The following is a 20,261-nucleotide window of genomic DNA, read 5'->3' on the forward strand; positions in this document are numbered from 1 at the left end:
TACAGAAAGAGTGTTTCAGAACGGCTCAATCAAAAGTAAGGTTCAACTCTGTTAGTTGAATGCACAGAACAGAAAGTATTTTCACAGAATGCTACTGTGTAGTTTATATTTGAATATATTCCTTTTTCCACTATTACCTTCTTAGCGCTCCGAATGTCCACTTGCATTTTCTACAGAAAGAGTGTTCAGAACTGCGCAATCAAAAGTATGGTTTAACTCTGTTAGCTTAATGAACATATCAGAAATAAGTTTCACACAATGCTTCTGTGTAGTTTTTATTTGAAGATATTATTTTTCCCAATAGAGGCCTCTTAGCGCTCAGAATGTCCAATTGCAGTTTCTACAGAAAGAGTGTTTCAGAAAGGCTCAATCAAAAGTAAGGTTCAACTCTGTTAGTTGAATGCACAGAACAGAAAGAAGTTTCATACAATGCTTCTGTGTAGTTTATATTTGAACATATTATTTTTTCCACTATTACCCAATTAGCGCTACGAATGTCCAGTTGCATTTTCTACAGACAGAGTGTTTCAAAACTGCTCAATCAAAAGTATGGTTTAACTCTGTTAGCTGAATGCTCAGATCAGAAAGAAGTTTCACAGAATGCTTCTGTGTAGTTTATATTTGAATATATTCCTTTTTCCACTACTACTCTCTTAGCGCTCCAAATGTCCAGTTGCATTTTCTACAGAAAGAGTGTTCAGATCTGCTCAATCAAAAGTATGTTTTAACTCTGTTAGCTGAATGCACAGATCAGAAAGAAGTTTCACAGAATGATTCTGTGTAGTTTATATTTGGAGACATTCCTTTATCCACTATTACCCTCTTAGCGCTCCGAATCTCCACTTGCATTTTCTACAGAAAGAGTGTTTCAGAACGGCTCAATCAAAATTAAGGTTCAACTCTTTTAGTTGAACAAACAGAACAGAAAGAAGTTTCACACAATTCTTCTTTGTAGTTTTTATTTGTAGACATTCTTTTTCCCAATATAGGCCTCCTAGCGCTCAGAATGTCCAATTGCAGTTTCTACAGAAAGAGTGTTTCAGAACGGCTCAATCAAAAGTAAGGTTCAACTCTGTTATTTGAATGCACAGAACAGAAAGTATTTTCACAGAATGCTACTGTGTAGTTTATATTTGAATATATTCCTTTTTCCACTATTACCCTCTTAGCGCTCCGAATGTCCACTTGCATTTTCTACAGAAAGTGTGTTCAGAACTGCGCAATCAAAAGTATGGTTTAACTCTGTTAGCTTAATGAACATATCAGGAATAAGTTTCACACAATGCTTCTGTGTAGTTTTTATATGAAGATATTATTTTTCCCAATAGAGGCCTCTTAGCGCTCAGAATGTCCAATTGCAGTTTCTACAGAAAGAGTGTTTCAGAAAGGCTCAATCAAAAGTAAGGTTCAACTCTGTTAGTTGAATGCACAGAACAGAAAGAAGTTTCATACAATGCTTCTGTGTAGTTTATATTTGAACATATTTATTTTCCACTATTACCCACTTAGCGCTACGAATGTCCAGTTGCATTTCCTTCAGACAGAGTGTTTCAAAACTGCTCAATCAAAAGTATGGTTTAACTCTGTTAGCTGAATGCTCAGATCAGAAAGAAGTTTCACAGAATGCTTCTGTGTAGTTTATATTTGAATATATTCCTTTTTCCACTACTACTCTCTTAGCGCTCCAAATGTCCAGTTGCATTTTCTACAGAAAGAGTGTTCAGATCTGCTCAATCAAAAGTATGGTTTAACTCTGTTAGCTGAATGCACAGATCAGAAAGAAATTTCACCGAATGATTCTGTGTAGTTTATATTTGAAGACATTCCTTTTTCGACTATTACCCTCTTAGCGCTCCGAATCTCCACTTTCATTTTCTACAAAAAGAGTGTTTCATAACTGCTCAATCAAAAATATGTTTTATCTCTGTTAACTGAATTTACAGATCAGAAATAAGTTTCACAGAATGCATCTGTGTAGTTTTTATTTGAAGATCTTCTTTTTCCCAATGTAGGCCTCTTAGCGCTTAGCATGTCCAATTGCAGTTTCTACAGAAAGAGTGTTTCAGAACGGCTCAATCAAAAGTAAGGTTCAACTCTGTTAGTTGAATGCACAGAACAGAAAGAATTTTCACAGAATGCTACTGTGTAGATTATATTTGAATATATTCCTTTTTCCACTATTACCCTCTTAGCGCTCCGAATGTCCACTTGCATTTTCTACAGAAAGAGTGTTCAGAACTGCGCAATCAAAAGTATGGTTTAACTCTGTTAGCTTAATGAACATATCAGAAATAAGTTTCACACAATGCTTCTGTGTAGTTTTTATTTGAATTTATTTTTTTTCCCAATATAGGCCTCTTAGCGCTCAGAACTTCCAATTGCAATTTCTACAGAAAGAGTGTTTCAGAAAGGCTCAATCAAAATTGAGGTTCAACTCTGTTAGTTGAATGCACAGAACAGAAAGAAGTTTCATACAATGATTCTGTGTAGTTTATATTTGAACATATTCTTTTTTCCACTATTACCCACTTAGCGCTACGAATGTCCAGTTGCATTTTCTACAGAAAGAGTGTTTCAAAACTGCTCAATCAAAAGTATGGTTTAACTCTGTTAGCTGAATGCTCAGATCAGAAAGAAGTTTCACAGAATGCTTCTGTGTAGTTTATATTTGAATATATTCCTTTTTCCACTACTACTCTCTTAGCGCTCCAAATGTCCAGTTGCATTTTCTACAGAAAGAGTGTTCAGATCTGCTCAATCAAAAGTATGGTTTAACTCTGTTAGCTGAATGCACAGATCAGAGAGAAGTTTCACAGAATGATTCTGTGTAGTTTATATTTGGAGACATTCCTTTTTCCACTATTACCCTCTTAGCGCTCCGAATCTCCACTTGCATTTTCTACAAAAAGAGTGTTTCATAACTGCTCAATCAAAAATATGTTTTATCTCTGTTAACTGAATTTACAGATCAGAAATAAGTTTCACAGAATGCATCTGTGTAGTTTTTATTTGAAGATATTCTTTTTCCCAATGTCGGCCTCTTAGCGCTTAGCATGTCCAATTGCAGTTTCTACAGAAAGAGTGTTTCAGAACGGCTCAATCAAAAGTAAGGTTCAACTCTGTTAGTTGAATGCACAGAACAGAAAGAATTTTCACAGAATGCTACTGTGTAGTTTATATTTGAATATATTCCTTTTTCCACTATTACCCTCTTAGCGCTCCGAATGTTCACTTGCATTTTCTACAGAAAGAGTGTTCAGAACTGCGCAATCAAAAGTATGGTTTAACTCTGTTAGCTTAAAGAACATATCAGAAATAAGTTTCACACAATGCTTCTGTGAAGTTTTTATTTGAAGATATTATTTTTCCCAATATAGGCCTCTTAGCGCTCAGAATGTCCAATTGCAGTTTCTACAGAAAGAGTGTTTCAGAAAGGCTCAATCAAAAGTAAGGTTCAACTCTGTTAGTTGAATGCACAGAACAGAAAGAAGTTTCATACAATGCTTCTGTGTAGTTTATATTTGAACATATTCTTTTTTCCACTATTACCCACTTAGCGCTAGGAATGTCCAGTTGCATTTTCTACAGACAGAGTGTTTCAAAACTGCTCAATCAAAAGTATGGTTTAATTCTGTTAGCTGAATGCTCAGATCAGAAAGAAGTTTCACAGAATGCTTCTGTGTAGTTTATATTTGAATATATTCCTTTTTCCACTACTACTCTCTTAGCGCTCCAAATGTCCAGTTGCATTTTCTACAGAAAGAGTGTTCAGATCTGCTCAATCAAAAGTATGGTTTAACTCTGTTAGCTGAATGCACAGATCAGAAGGAAGTTTCACAGAATGATTCTGTGTAGTTTATATTTGGAGACATTCCTTTTTCCACTATTACCCTCTTAGCGCTCCGAATCTCCACTTGCATTTTCTACAGAAAGAGTGTTTCAGAACGGCTCAATCAAAACTAAGGTTCAACTCTTTTAGTTGAACAAACAGAACAGAAAGAAGTTTCACACAATTCTTCTGTGTAGTTTTTATTTGTAGACATTCTATTTCCCAATATAGGCCTCTTAGCGCTCAGAATGTCCAATTGCAGTTTCTACAGAAAGAGTGTTTCAGAACGGCTCAATCAAAAGTAAGATTCAACTCTGTTAGTTGAATGCACAGAACAGAAAGAAGTTTCATACAATGCTTCTGTGTAGTTTATATTTGAACATATTCTTTTTTCTACTATTACCCACTTAGCGCTACGAATGTCCAGTTGCATTTTCTACAGACAGAGTGTTTCAAAACTGCTCAATCAAAAGTATGGTTTAACTCTGTTAGCTGAATGCTCAGATCAGAAAGAAGTTTCACAGAATGCTTCTGTGTAGTTTATATTTGAATATATTCCTTTTTCCACTACTACGCTCTTAGCGCTCCAAATGTCCAGTTGCATTTTCTACAGAAAGACTATTCAGATCTGCTCAATCAAAAGTGTGGTTTAACTCTGTTAGCTGAATGCACAGATCAGAAAGAAGTTTCACCGAATGATTCTGTGTAGTTTATATTTGAAGACATTCGTTTTCCACTATTACCATCTTAGCGCTCAGAATCTCCACTTGCATTTTCTACAGAAAGAGTGTTTCAGAACGGCTCAATCAAAACTAAGGTTCAATTCTTTTAGTTGAACAAACAGAACAGAAAGAAGTTTCACACAATTCTTCTGTGTAGTTTTTATTTGTAGACATTCTTTTTCCCAATATAGGCCTCTTAGCGCTCAGAATGTCCAATTGCAGTTTCTACAGAAAGAGTGTTTCAGAAAGGCTCAATCAAAAGTAAGGTTCAACTCTGTTAGTTGAATGCACAGAACAGAAAGAAGTTTCATACAATGTTTCTGTGTAGTTTATATTTGAACATATTCTTTTTTCCACTATTACCCACTTAGCGCTACGAATGTCCAGTTGCATTTTCTACAGACAGAGTGTTTCAAAACTGCTCAATCAAAAGTATGGTTTAACTCTGTTAGCTGAATGCTCAGATCAGAAAGAAGTTTCACAGAATGCTTCTGTGTAGTTTATATTTGAATATATTCCTTTTTCCACTACTACGCTCTTAGCGCTCCAATTGTCCAGTTGCATTTTCTACAGAAAGAGTGTTCAGATCTGCTCAATCAAAAGTATGGTTTAACTCTGTTAGCTGAATGCGCAGATCAGAAAGAAGTTTCACCGAATGATTCTGTGTAGTTTATATTTGAAGACATTCCTTTTTCCACTATTACCCTCTTAGCGCTCCGAAACTCCACTTGCATTTTCTACAAAAAGAGTGTTTCATAACTGCTCAATCAAAAATATGTTTTATCTCTGTTAACTGAATTTACAGATCAGAAATAAGTTTCACAGAATGCATCTGTGTAGTTTTTATTTGAAGATCTTCTTTTTCCCAATGTAGGCCTCTTAGCGCTTAGCATGTCCAATTGCAGTTTCTACAGAAAGAGTGTTTCAGAACGGCTCAATCAAAAGTAAGGTTCAACTCTGTTAGTTGAATGCACAGAACAGAAAGAATTTTCACAGAATGCTACTGTGTAGTTTATATTTGAATATATTCCTTTTTCCACTATTACCCTCTTAGCGCTCCGAATGTCCACTTGCATTTTCTACAGAAAGAGTGTTCAGAACTGCGCAATCAAAAGTATGGTTTAACTCTGTTAGCTTAATGAACATATCAGAAATAAGTTTCACACAATGCTTCTATGTAGTTTTTATTTGAAGATATTATTTTTCCCAATAGAGGCCTCTTAGCGCTCAGAATGTCCAATTGCAGTTTCTACAGAAAGAGTGTTTCAGAAAGGCTCAATCAAAAGTAAGGTTCAACTCTGTTAGTTGAATGCACAGAACAGAAAGAAGTTTAATACAATGCTTCTGTGCAGTTTATATTTGAACATATTCTTTTTTCCACTATTACCCACTTAGCGCTACGAATGTCCAGTTGCATTATCTACAGACAGAGTGTTTCAAAACTGCTCAATCAAAAGTATGGTTTAACTCAGTTAGCTGAATGCTCAGATCAGAAAGAAGTTTCACAGAATGCTTCTGTGTAGTTTATATTTGAATATATTCCTTTTTCCACTACTACTCTCTTAGCGCTCCAAATGTCCAGTTGCATTTTCTACAGAAAGAGTGTTCAGATCTGCTCAATCAAAAGCATGGTTTAACTCTGTTAGCTGAATGCACAGATCAGAAAGAAGTTTCACAGAATGATTCTGTGTAGTTTATATTTGGAGGCATTCCTTTTTCAACTATTACCCTCTTAGCGCTCCGAATCTCCACTTGCATTTTCCACAGAAAGAGTGTTTCAGAACGGCTCAATCAAAACTAAGGTTCAACTCTTTTAGTTGAACAAACAGAACAGAAAGAAGTTTCACACAATTCTTCTGTGTAGTTTTTATTTGTAGACATTCTTTTTCCCAATATAGGCCTCCTAGCGCTCAGAATGTCCAATTGCAGTTTCTACAGAAAGAGTGTTTCAGAACGGCTCAATCAAAAGTAAGGTTCAACTCTGTTAGTTGAATGCACAGAACAGAAAGAATTTTCACAGAATGCTACTGTGTAGTTTATATTTGAATATATTCCTTTTTCCACTATTACCCTCTTAGCGCTCCGAATGTCCACTTGCATTTTCTACAGAAAGAGTGTTCAGAACTGCGCAATCAAAAGTATGGTTTAACTCTGTTAGCTTAATGAACATATCAGAAATAAGTTTCACACAATTCTTCTGTGTAGTTTTTATTTGAAGATATTATTTTTCCCAATATAGGCCTCTTAGCGCTCAGAATGTCCAATTGCAGTTTCTACAGAAAGAGTGTTTAAGAAAGGCTCAATCAAAAGTAAGGTTCAACTCTGTTAGTTGAATGCACAGAACAGAAAGAAGTTTCATACAATGCTTCTGGGTAGTTTATATTTGAACATATTATTTTTTCCACTATTACCCAATTAGCGCTACGAATGTCCAGTTGCATTTTCTACAGACAGAGTGTTTCAAAACTGCTCAATCAAAAGTATGGTTTAACTCTGTTAGCTGAATGCTCAGATCAGAAAGAAGTTTCACAGAATGCTTCTCTGTAGTTTATATTTGAATATATTCCTTTTTCCACTACTACGCTCTTAGCGCTCCAAATGTCCAGTTGCATTTTCTACAGAAAGTGTGTTCAGATCTGCTCAATCAAAAGTATGGTTTAACACTGTTAGCTGAATGCACAGATCAGAAAGAAGTTTCACCGAATGATTCTGTGTAGTTTATATTTGAAGACATTCCTTTTCCACTCTTACCCTCTTAGCGCTCCGAATCTCCACTTGCATTTTCTACAAAAAGTGTGTTTCATAACTGCTCAATCAAAAATATGTTTTATCTCTGTTAACTGAATTTACAGATCAGAAATAAGTTTCACAGAATGCATCTGTGTAGTTTTTATTTGAAGATATTCTTTTTCCCAATGTAGGCCTCTTAGCGCTTAGCATGTCCAAATGCAGTTTCTACAGAAAGAGTGTTTCAGAACGGCTCAATCAAAAGTAAGGTTCAACTCTGTTAGTTGAATGCACAGAACAGAAAGAATTTTCACAGAATGCTACTGTGTAGTTGATATTTGAATATATTCCTTTTTCCACTATTATCTTCTAAGCGCTCCGAATGTCCACTTGCATTTTCTACAGAAAGAGTGTTCAGAACTGCGCAATCAAAAGTATGGTTTAACTCTGTTAGCTTAATGAACATATCAGAAATAAGTTTCACACAATGCTTCTGTGTAGTTTTTATTTGAAGATATTATTTTTCCCAATAGAGGCCTCTTAGCGCTCAGAATGTCCAATTGCAGTTTCTACAGAAAGAGTGTTTCAGAAAGGCTCAATCAAATGTAAGGTTCAACTCTGTTAGTTGAATGCACAGAACAGAAAGAAGTTTCATACAATGCTTCTGTGTAGTTTATATTTGAACATATTATTTTTTCCACTATTACCCAATTAGCGCTACGAATGTCCAGTTGCATTTTCTACAGACAGAGTGTTTCAAAACTGCTCAATCAAAAGTATGGTTTAACTCTGTTAGCTGAATGCTCAGATCAGAAAGAAGTTTCACAGAATGCTTCTGTGTAGTTTATATTTGAATATATTCCTTTTTCAACTACTACTCTCTTAGCGCTCCAAATGTCCAGTTGCATTTTCTACAGAAAGAGTGTTCTGATCTGCTCAATCAAAAGTATGGTTTAACTCTGTTAGCTGAATGCACAGATCAGAAAGAAGTTTCACAGAATGATTCTGTGTAGTTTATATTTGGAGACATTCCTTTATCCACTATTACCCTCTTAGCGCTCCGAATCTCCACTTGCATTTTCTACAGAAAGAGTGTTTCAGAACGGCTCAATCAAAACTAAGGTTCAACTCTTTTAGTTGAACAAACAGAACAGAAAGAAGTTTCACACAATTATTCTGTGTAGTTTTTATTTGTAGACATTCTTTTTCCCAATATAGGCCTCCTAGCGCTCAGAATGTCCAATTGCAGTTTCTACAGAAAGAGTGTTTCAGAACGGCTCAATCAAAAGTAAGGTTCAACTCTGTTAGTTGAATGCACAGAACAGAAAGAAGTTTCATACAATGCTTCTGTGTAGTTTATATTTGAACATACTCTTTTTTCCACTATTACCCAATTAGCGCTACGAATGTCCAGTTGCATTTTCTACAGGCAGAGTGTTTCAAAACTGCTCAATCAAAAGTATGGTTTAACTCTGTTAGCTGAATGCTCAGATCAGAAAGAATTTTCACAGAATGCTTCTGTGTAGTTTATATTTGAATATATTCCTTTTTCCACTACTACGCTCTTAGCGCTCGAAATGTCCAGTTGCATTTTCTACAGAAAGAGTGTTCAGATCTGCTCAATCAAAAGTATGGTTTAACTCTGTTAGCTGAATGCACAGATCAGAAAGAAGTTTCAGAGAATGATTCTGTGTAGTTTATATTTGGAGACATTCCTTTTTCAACTATTACCCTCTTAGCGCTCCGAATCTCCACTTGCATTTTCTACAGAAAGAGTGTTTCAGAACGACTCAATCAAAACTAAGGTTCAACTCTTTTAGTTGAACAAACAGAACAGAAAGATGTTTCACACAATTCTTCTGTGTAGTTTTTAATTGTAGACATTCTTTTTCCCAATATAGGCCTCTTAGCGCTCAGAATGTACAATTGCAGTTTCTACAGAAAGAGTGTTTCAGAACGGCTCAATCAAAATTAAGGTTCAACTCTGTTAGTTGAATGCACAGAACAGAAAGAAGTTTCATACAATGCTTCTGTGTAGTTTATATTTGAACATATTCTTTTTTCTACTATTACCCACTTAGCGCTACGAATGTCCAGTTGCATTTTCTACAGACAGAGTGTTTCAAAACTGCTCAATCAAAAGTATGGTTTAACTCTGTTAGCTGAATGCTCAGATCAGAAAGAAGTTTCACAGAATGCTTCTCTGTAGTTTATATTTGAATATATTCCTTTTTCCACTACTACGCTCTTAGCGCTCCAAATGTCCAGTTGCATTTTCTACAGAAAGTGTGTTCAGATCTGCTCAATCAAAAGTATGGTTTAACACTGTTAGCTGAATGCACAGATGAGAAAGAAGTTTCACCGAATGATTCTGTGTAGTTTATATTTGTAGACATTCCTTTTCCACTCTTACCCTCTTAGCGCTCCGAATCTCCACTTGCATTTTCTACAAAAAGAGTGTTTCATAACTGCTCAATCAAAAATATGTTTTATCTCTGTTAACTGAATTTACAGATCAGAAATAAGTTTCACAGAATGCATCTGTGTAGTTTTTATTTGAAGATATTCTTTTTCCCAATGTAGGCCTCTTAGCGCTTAGCATGTCCAAATGCAGTTTCTACAGAAAGAGTGTTTCAGAACGTCTCAATCAAAAGTAAGGTTCAACTCTGTTAGTTGAATGCACAGAACAGAAAGAATTTTCACAGAATGCTACTGTGTAGTTTATATTTGAATATATTCCTTTTTCCACTATTATCTTCTAAGCGCTCCGAATGTCCACTTGCATTTTCTACAGAAAGAGTGTTCAGAACTGCGCAATCAAAAGTATGGTTTAAATCTGTTAGCTTAATGAACATATCAGAAATAAGTTTCACACAATGCTTCTGTGTAGTTTTTATTTGAAGATATTATTTTTCCCAATAGAGGCCTCTTAGCGCTCAGAATGTCCAATTGCAGTTTCTACAGAAAGAGTGTTTCAGAAAGGCTCAATCAAATGTAAGGTTCAACTCTGTTAGTTGAATGCACAGAACAGAAAGAAGTTTCATACAATGCTTCTGTGTAGTTTATATTTGAACATATTATTTTTTCCACTATTACCCAATTAGGGCTACGAATGTCCAGTTGCATTTTCTACAGACAGAGTGTTTCAAAACTGCTCAATCAAAAGTATGGTTTAACTCTGTTAGCTTAATGCTCAGATCAGAAAGAAGTTTCACAGAATGCTTCTGTGTAGTTTATATTTGAATATATTCCTTTTTCAACTACTACTCTCTTAGCGCTCCAAATGTCCAGTTGCATTTTCTACAGAAAGAGTGTTCAGATCTGCTCAATCAAAAGTATGGTTTAACTCTGTTAGCTGAATGCACAGATCAGAAAGAAGTTTCACAGAATGATTCTGTGTAGTTTATATTTGGAGACATTCCTTTATCCACTATTACCCTCTTAGCGCTCCGAATCTCCACTTGCATTTTCTACAGAAAGAGTGTTTCAGAACGGCTCAATCAAAACTAAGGTTCAACTCTTTTAGTTGAACAAACAGAACAGAAAGAAGTTTCACACAATTCTTCTGTGTAGTTTTTATTTGTAGACATTCTTTTTCCCAATATAGGCCTCCTAGCGCTCAGAATGTCCAATTGCAGTTTCTACAGAAAGAGTGTTTCAGAACGGCTCAATCAAAAGTAAGGTTCAACTCTGTTAGTTGAATGCACAGAACAGAAAGTATTTTCACAGAATGCTACTGTGTAGTTTATATTTGAATATATTCCTTTTTCCACTATTACCCTCTTAGCGCTCCGAATGCCCACTTGCATTTTCTACAGAAAGAGTGTTCAGAACTGCGCAATCAAAAGTATGGTTTAACTCTGTTAGCTTAATGAACATATCAGAAATAAGTTTCACACAATGCTTCTGTGTAGTTTTTATTTGAAGATAATATTTTTCCCAATATAGGCCTCTTAGCGCTCAGAATGTCCAATTGCAGTTTCCACAGAAAGAGTGTTTCAGAAAGGCTCAATCAAAAGTAAGGTTCAACTTTGTTAGTTGAATGCACAGAACAGAAAGAAGTTTCATACAATGCTTCTGTGTAGATTCTATTTGAACATATTCTTTTGTCCACTATTACCCACTTAGCGCTACGAATGTCCAGTTGCATTTTCTACAGACAGAGTGTTTCAAAACTGCTCAATCAAAAGTATGGTTTAACTCTGTTAGCTGAATGCTCAGATCAGAAAGAAGTTTCACAGAATGCTTCTGTGTAGTTTATATTTGAATATATTCCTTTTTCCACTACTACTCTCTTAGCGCTCCAAATGTCCAGTTGCATTTTCTACAGAAAGAGTGTTCAGATCTGCTCAATCAAAAGTATGGTTTAACTCTGTTAGCTGAATGCACAGATCAGAAAGAAGTTTCACAGAATGATTCTGTGTAGTTTATATTTGGAGACATTCCTTTTTCCACTATTACCCTCTTAGCGCTCCGAATCTCCACTTGCATTTTCTACAGAAAGAGTGTTTCAGAACGGCTGAATCAAAACTAAGGTTCAAACCTTTTAGTTGAACAAACAGAACAGAAAGAAGTTTCACACAATTCTTCTGTGTAGTTTTTATTTGTAGACATTCTTTTTCCCAATATAGGCCACTTAGCGCTCAGAATGTCCAATTGCAGTTTCTACAGAAAGAGTGTTTCAGAACGGCTCAATCAAAAGTAAGGTTCAACTCTGTTAGTTGAATGCACAGAACAGAAAGAAGTTTCATACAATGCTTCTGTGTAGTTTATATTTGAACATATTCTTTTTTCCACTATTACCCACTTAGCGCTACGAATGTCCAGTTGCATTTTCTACAGACAGAGTGTTTCAAAAGTGCTCAATCAAAAGTATGGTTTAACTCTGTTAGCTGAATGCTCAGATCAGAAAGAAGTTTCACAGAATGCTTCTGTGTAGTTTATATTTGAATATATTCCTTTTTCCACTACTACGCTCTTAGCGCTCCAAATGTCCAGTTGCATTTTCTACAGAAAGAGTGTTCAGATCTGCTCAATCAAAAGTATGGTTTAACTGTGTTAGCTGAATGCACAGATCAGAAAGAAGTTTCACCGAATGATTCTGTGTAGTTTATATTTGAAGACATTCCTTTTTCCACTATTACCCTCTTAGCGCTCCGAATCTCCACATGCATTTTCTACAAAAAGAGTGTTTCATAACTGCTCAATCAAAAATATGTTTTATCTCTGTTAACTGAATTTACAGATCAGAAATAAGTTTCACAGAATGCATCTGTGTAGTTTTTATTTGAAGATATTCTTTTTCCCAATGTAGGCCTCTTAGCGCTTAGCATGTCCAATTGCAGTTTCTACAGAAAGAGTGTTTCAGAACGGCTCAATCAAAAGTAAGGTTCAACTCTGTTAGTTGAATGCACAGAACAGAAAGAATTTTCACAGAATGCTACTGTGTAGTTTATATTTGAATATATTCCTTTTTCCACTATTACCCTCTTAGCGCTCCGAATGTCCACTTGCATTTTCTACAGAAAGAGTGTTCAGAACTGCGCAATCAAAAGTATGGTTTAACTCTGTTAGCTTAATGAACATATCAGTAATAAGTTTCACACAATGCTTCTGTGTAGTTTTTATTTGAAGATATTATTTTTCCCAATATAGGCCTCTTAGCGCTCAGAACTTCCAATTGCAATTTCTACAGAAAGAGTGTTTCAGAAAGGCTCAATCAAAAGTGAGTTTCAACTCTGTTAGTTGAATGCACAGAACAGAAAGAAGTTTCATACAATGCTTCTGTGTAGTTTATATTTCAACATATTCTTTTTTCCACTATTACCCACTTAGCGCTACGAATGTCCAGTTGCATTTTCTACAGACAGAGTGTTTCAAAACTGCTCAATCAAAAGTATGGTTTAACTCTGTTAGCTGAATGCTCAGATCAGAAAGAACTTTCACAGAATGCTTCTGTGTAGTTTATATTTGAATATATTCCTTTTTCCACTACTACTCTTTTAGCGCTCCAAATATCCAGTTGCATTTTCTACAGAAAGAGTGTTCAGATCTGCTCAATCAAAAGTATGGTTTAACTGTGTTAGCTGAATGCACAGATCAGAAAGAAGTTTCACCGAATGATTCTGTGTAGTTTATATTTGAAGACATTCCTTTTTCCACTATTACCCTCTTAGCGCTCCGAATCTCCACATGCATTTTCTACAAAAAGAGTGTTTCATAACTGCTCAATCAAAAATATGTTTTATCTCTGTTAACTGAATTTACAGATCAGAAATAAGTTTCACAGAATGCATCTGTGTAGTTTTTATTTGAAGATATTCTTTTTCCCAATGTAGGCCTCTTAGCGCTTAGCATGTCCAATTGCAGTTTCTACAGAAAGAGTGTTTCAGAACGGCTCAATCAAAAGTAAGGTTCAACTCTGTTAGTTGAATGCACAGAACAGAAAGAATTTTCACAGAATGCTACTGTGTAGTTTATATTTGAATATATTCCTTTTTCCACTATTACCCTCTTAGCGCTCCGAATGCCCACTTGCATTTTCTACAGAAAGAGTGTTCAGAACTGCGCAATCAAAAGTATGGTTTAACTCTGTTAGCTTAATGAACATATCAGAAATAAGTTTCACACAATGCTTCTGTGTAGTTTTTATTTGAAGGTATTATTTTTCCCAATATAGGCCTCTTAGCGCTCAGAATGTCCAATTGCAGTTTCCACAGAAAGAGTGTTTCAGAAAGGCTCAATCAAAAGTAAGGTTCAACTTTGTTAGTTGAATGCACAGAACAGAAAGAAGTTTCATACAATGCTTCTGTGTAGATTCTATTTGAACATATTCTTTTGTCCACTATTACCCACTTAGCGCTACGAATGTCCAGTTGCATTTTCTACAGACAGAGTGTTTCAAAACTGCTCAATCAAAAGTATGGTTTAACTCTGTTAGCTGAATGCTCAGATCAGAAAGAAGTTTCACAGAATGCTTCTGTGTAGTTTATATTTGAATATATTCCTTTTTCCACTACTACTCTCTTAGCGCTCCAAATGTCCAGTTGCATTTTCTACAGAAAGAGTGTTCAGATCTGCTCAATCAAAAGTATGGTTTAACTCTGTTAGCTGAATGCACAGATCAGAAAGAAGTTTCACAGAATGATTCTGTGTAGTTTATATTTGGAGACATTCCTTTTTCCACTATTACCCTCTTAGCGCTCCGAATCTCCACTTGCATTTTCTACAGAAAGAGTGTTTCAGAACGGCTGAATCAAAACTAAGGTTCAAACCTTTTAGTTGAACAAACAGAACAGAAAGAAGTTTCACACAATTCTTCTGTGTAGTTTTTATTTGTAGACATTCTTTTTCCCAATATAGGCCACTTAGCGCTCAGAATGTCCAATTGCAGTTTCTACAGAAAGAGTGTTTCAGAACGGCTCAATCAAAAGTAAGGTTCAACTCTGTTAGTTGAATGCACAGAACAGAAAGAAGTTTCATACAATGCTTCTGTGTAGTTTATATTTGAACATATTCTTTTTTCCACTATTACCCACTTAGCGCTACGAATGTCCAGTTGCATTTTCTACAGACAGAGTGTTTCAAAAGTGCTCAATAAAAAGTATGGTTTAACTCTGTTAGCTGAATGCTCAGATCAGAAAGAAGTTTCACAGAATGCTTCTGTGTAGTTTATATTTGAATATATTCCTTTTTCCACTACTACGCTCTTAGCGCTCCAAATGTCCAGTTGCATTTTCTACAGAAAGAGTGTTCAGATCTGCTCAATCAAAAGTATGGTTTAACTGTGTTAGCTGAATGCACAGATCAGAAAGAAGTTTCACCGAATGATTCTGTGTAGTTTATATTTGAAGACATTCCTTTTTCCACTATTACCCTCTTAGCGCTCCGAATCTCCACATGCATTTTCTACAAAAAGAGTGTTTCATAACTGCTCAATCAAAAATATGTTTTATCTCTGTTAACTGAATTTACAGATCAGAAATAAGTTTCACAGAATGCATCTGTGTAGTTTTTATTTGAAGATATTCTTTTTCCCAATGTAGGCCTCTTAGCGCTTAGCATGTCCAATTGCAGTTTCTACAGAAAGAGTGTTTCAGAACGGCTCAATCAAAAGTAAGGTTCAACTCTGTTAGTTGAATGCACAGAACAGAAAGAATTTTCACAGAATGCTACTGTGTAGTTTATATTTGAATATATTCCTTTTTCCACTATTACCCTCTTAGCGCTCCGAATGTCCACTTGCATTTTCTACAGAAAGACTGTTCAGAACTGCGCAATCAAAAGTATGGTTTAACTCTGTTAGCTTAATTTACATATCAGAAATAAGTTTCACACAATGCTTCTGTGTAGTTTTTATTTGAAGATATTATTTTTCCCAATATAGGCCTCTTAGCGCTCAGAATGTCCAATTGCAGTTTCCACAGAAAGAGTGTTTCAGAAAGGCTCAATCAAAGTAAGGTTCAACTTTGATAGTTGAATGCACAGAACAGAAAGAAGTTTCATACAATGCTTCTGTGTAGATTCTATTTGAACATATTCTTTTGTCCACTATTACCCACTTAGCGCTACGAATGTCCAGTTGCATTTTCTACAGACAGAGTGTTTCAAAACTGCTCAATCAAAAGTATGGTTTAACTCTGTTAGCTGAATGCTCAGATCAGAAAGAAGTTTCACAGAATGCTTCTGTGTAGTTTATATTTGAATATATTCCTTTTTCCACTACTAATCTCTTAGCGCTCCAAATGTCCAGTTGCATTTTCTACAGAAAGAGTGTTCAGATCTGCTCAATCAAAAGTATGGTTTAACTCTGTTAGCTGAATGCACAGATCAGAAAGAAGTTTCACAGAATGATTCTGTGTAGTTTATATTTGGAGACATTCCTTTTTCCACTATTACCCTCTTAGCGCTCCGAATCTCCACTTGCATTTTCTACAGAAAGAGTGTTTCAGAACGGCTGAATCAAAACTAAGGTTCAAACCTTTTAGTTGAACAAACAGAACAGAAAGAAGTTTCACACAATTCTTCTGTGTAGTTTTTATTTGTAGACATTCTTTTTCCCAATATAGGCCACTTAGCGCTCAGAATGTCCAATTGCAGTTTCTACAGAAAGAGTGTTTCAGAACGGCTCAATCAAAAGTAAGGTTCAACTCTGTTAGTTGAATGTACAGAACAGAAAGAAGTTTCATACAATGCTTCTGTGTAGTTTATATTTGAACATATTCTTTTTTCCACTATTACCCACTTAGCGCTACGAATGTCCAGTTGCATTTTCTACAGACGGAGTGTTTCAAAACTGCTCAATCAAAAGTATGGTTTAACTCTGTTAGCTGAATGCTCAGATCAGAAAGAAGTTTCACAGAATGCTTCTGTGTAGTTTATATTTGAATATATTCCTTTTTCCACTACTACGCTCTTAGCGCTCCAAATGTCCAGTTGCATTTTCTACAGAAAGAGTGTTCAGATCTGCTCAATCAAAAGTATGGTTTAACTGTGTTAGCTGAATGCACAGATCAGAAAGAAGTTTCACCGAATGATTCTGTGTAGTTTATATTTGAAGACATTCCTTTTTTCACTATTACCCTCTTAGCGCTCCGAATCTCCACATGCATTTTCTACAAAAAGAGTGTTTCATAACTGCTCAATCAAAAATATGTTTTATCTCTGTTAACTGAATTTACAGATCAGAAATATGTTTCACAGAATGCATCTGTGTAGTTTTTATTTGAAGATATTCTTTTTCCCAATGTAGGCCTCTTAGCGCTTAGCATGTCCAATTGCAGTTTCTACAGAAAGAGTGTTTCAGAACGGCTCAATCAAAAGTAAGGTTCAACTCTGTTAGTTGAATGCACAGAACAGAAAGAATTTTCACAGAATGCTACTGTGTAGTTTATATTTGAATATATTCCTTTTTCCACTATTACCCTCTTAGCGCTCGGAATGTCCACTTGCATTTTCTACAGAAAGAGTGTTCAGAACTGCGCAATCAAAAGTATGGTTTAACTCTGTTAGCTTAATGAACATATCAGAAATAAGTTTCACACAATGCTTCTGTGTAGTTTTTATTTGAAGATATTATTTTTCCCAATAGAGGCCTCTTAGCGCTCAGAATGTCCAATTGCAGTTTCTACAGAAAGAGTGTTTCAGAAAGGCTCAATCAAAAGTAAGGTTCAACTCTGTTAGTTGAATGCACAGAACAGAAAGAAGTTTCATACAATGCTTCTGTGTAGTTTATATTTGAACATATTCTTTTTTCCACTATTACCCTCTTAGCGCTACGAATGTCCAGTTGCATTTTCTACAGACAGAGTGTTTCAAAACTGCTCAATCAAAAGTATGGTTTAACTCTGTTAGCTGAATGCTCAGATCAGACAGAAGTTTCACAGAATGCTTCTGTCTAGTTTATATTTGAATATATTCCTTTTTCCACTACTACGCTCTTAGCGCTCCAAATGTCCAGTTGCATTTTCTACAGAAAGAGTGTTCAGATCTGCTCAATCAAAAGTATGGTTTAACTCTGTTAGCTGAATGCACAGATCAGAAAGAAGTTTCACAGAATGATTCTGTGTAGTTTATATTTGGAGACATTCCTTTTTCCACTATTACCCTCTTAGCGCTCCGAATCTCCACTTGCATTTTCTACAGAAAGAGTGTTTCAGAACGGCTCAATCAAAACTAAGGTTCAACCCTTTTAGTTGAACAAACAGAACAGAAAGAAGTTTCACACAATTCTTCTGTGTAGTTCTTATTTGTAGACATTCTTTTTCCCAATATAGGCCACTTAGCGCTCAGAATGTCCAATTGCAGTTTCTACAGAAAGAGTGTTTCAGAACGGCTCAATCAAAAGTAAGGTTCAACTCTGTTAGTTGAATGCACAGAACAGAAAGAAGTTTCATACAATGCTTCTGTGTAGTTTATATTTGAACATATTCTTTTTTCCACTATTACCCACTTAGCGTTACGAATGTCCAGTTGCATTTTCTACAGACAGAGTGTTTCAAAACTGCTCAATCAAAAGTATGGTTTAACTCTGTTAGCTGAATGCTCAGATCAGAAAGAAGTTTCACAGAATGCTTCTGTGTATTTTATATTTGAATATAGTCTTTTTCCACTACTACGCTCTTAGCGCTCCAAATGTCCAGTTGCATTTTCTACAGAAAGAGTGTTCAGATCTGCTCAATCAAAAGTATGGTTTAACTCTGTTAGCTGAATTCACAGATCAGAAAGAAGTTTCACCGAATGATTCTGTGTAGTTTATATTTGAAGACATTCCTTTTTCCACTATTACCCTCTTAGCGCTCCGAATCTCCACATGCATTTTCTACAAAAAGAGTGTTTCATAACTGCTCAATCAAAAATATGTTTTATCTCTGTTAACTGAATTTACAGATCAGAAATAAGTTTCACAGAATGCATCTGTGTAGTTTATATTTGAAGATATTCTTTTTCCCAATGTAGGCCTCTTAGCGCTTAGCATGTCCAATTGCAGTTTCTACAGAAAGAGTGTTTCAGAACGGCTCAATCAAAAGTAAGGTTCAACTCTGTTAGTTGAATGCACAGAACAGAAAGAATTTTCACAGAATGCTACTGTGTAGTTTATATTTGAATATATTCCTTTTTCCACTATTACCCTCTTAGCGCACCGAATGTCCACTTGCATTTTCTACAGAAAGAGTGTTCAGAACTGCGCAATCAAAAGTATGGTTTAACTCTGTTAGCTTAATGAACATATCAGTAATAAGTTTCACACAATGCTTCTGTGTAGTTTTTATTTGAAGATATTCTTTTTCCCAATATAGGCCTCTTAGCGCTCAGAATGTCCAATTGCAGTTTCTACAGAAAGAGTGTTTCAGAAAGGCTCAATCAAAAGTAAGGTTCAACTCTCTTAGTTGAATGCACAGAACAGAAAGAAGTTTCATACAATGCTTCTGTGTAGTTTCTATTTGAACATATTCTTTTGTCCACTATTACCCACTTAGCGCTACGAATGTCCAGTTGCATTTTCTACAGACAGAGTGTTTCAAAACTGCTCAATCAAAAGTATGGTTTAACTCTGTTAGCTGAATGCTCAGATCAGAAAGAAGTTTCACAGAATGCTTCTGTGTAGTTTATATTTGGAGACATTCCTTTTTCCACTATTACCCTCTTAGCGCTCCGAATCTCCACTTGCATTTTCTACAGAAAGAGTGTTTCAGAACGCCTCAATCAAAACTAAGTTTCAACCCTTTTAGATGAACAAACAGAACAGAAAGAAGTTTCACACAATTCTTCTGTGTAGTTTTTATTTGTAGACATTCTTTTTCCCAATATAGGCCACTTAGCGCTCAGAATGTCCAATTGCAGTTTCTACAGAAAGAGTGTTTCAGAACGGCTCAATCAAAAGTAAGGTTCAACTCTGTTAGTTGAATGCAGAGAACAGAAAGAAGTTTCATACAATGCTTCTGTGTAGTTTATATTTGAACATATTCTTTTTTCCACTATTACCCACTTAGCGCTACGAATGTCCAGTTGCATTTTCTACAGACAGAGTGTTTCAAAACTGCTCAATCAAAAGTATGGTTTAACTCTGTTAGTTGAATGCTCAGATCAGAAAGAAGTTTCACAGAATGCTTCTGTGTAGTTTATATTTGAATATATTACTTTTTCCACTACTATGCTCTTAGCGCTCAAATTGTCCAGTTGCATTTTCTACAGAAAGCGTGTTCAGATCTGCTCAATCAAAAGTATGGTTTAACTCTGTTAGCTGAATGCACAGATAAGAAAGAAGTTTCACCGAATGATTCTGTGTAGTTTATATTTGAAGACATTCCTTTTTCCACTATTACCCTCTTAGCGCTCCGAATCTCCACTTGCATTTTCTACAAAAAGAGTGTTTCATAACTGCTCAATCAAAAATATGTTTTATCTCTGTTAACTGAATTTACAGATCATAAATAAGTTTCACAGAATGCATCAGTGTAGTTTTTATTTGAAGATATTCTTTT

This window comes from Symphalangus syndactylus, chromosome 5 (assembly GCF_028878055.3).
Source record: "Symphalangus syndactylus isolate Jambi chromosome 5, NHGRI_mSymSyn1-v2.1_pri, whole genome shotgun sequence".
NCBI lineage: Eukaryota > Metazoa > Chordata > Mammalia > Primates > Hylobatidae > Symphalangus > Symphalangus syndactylus.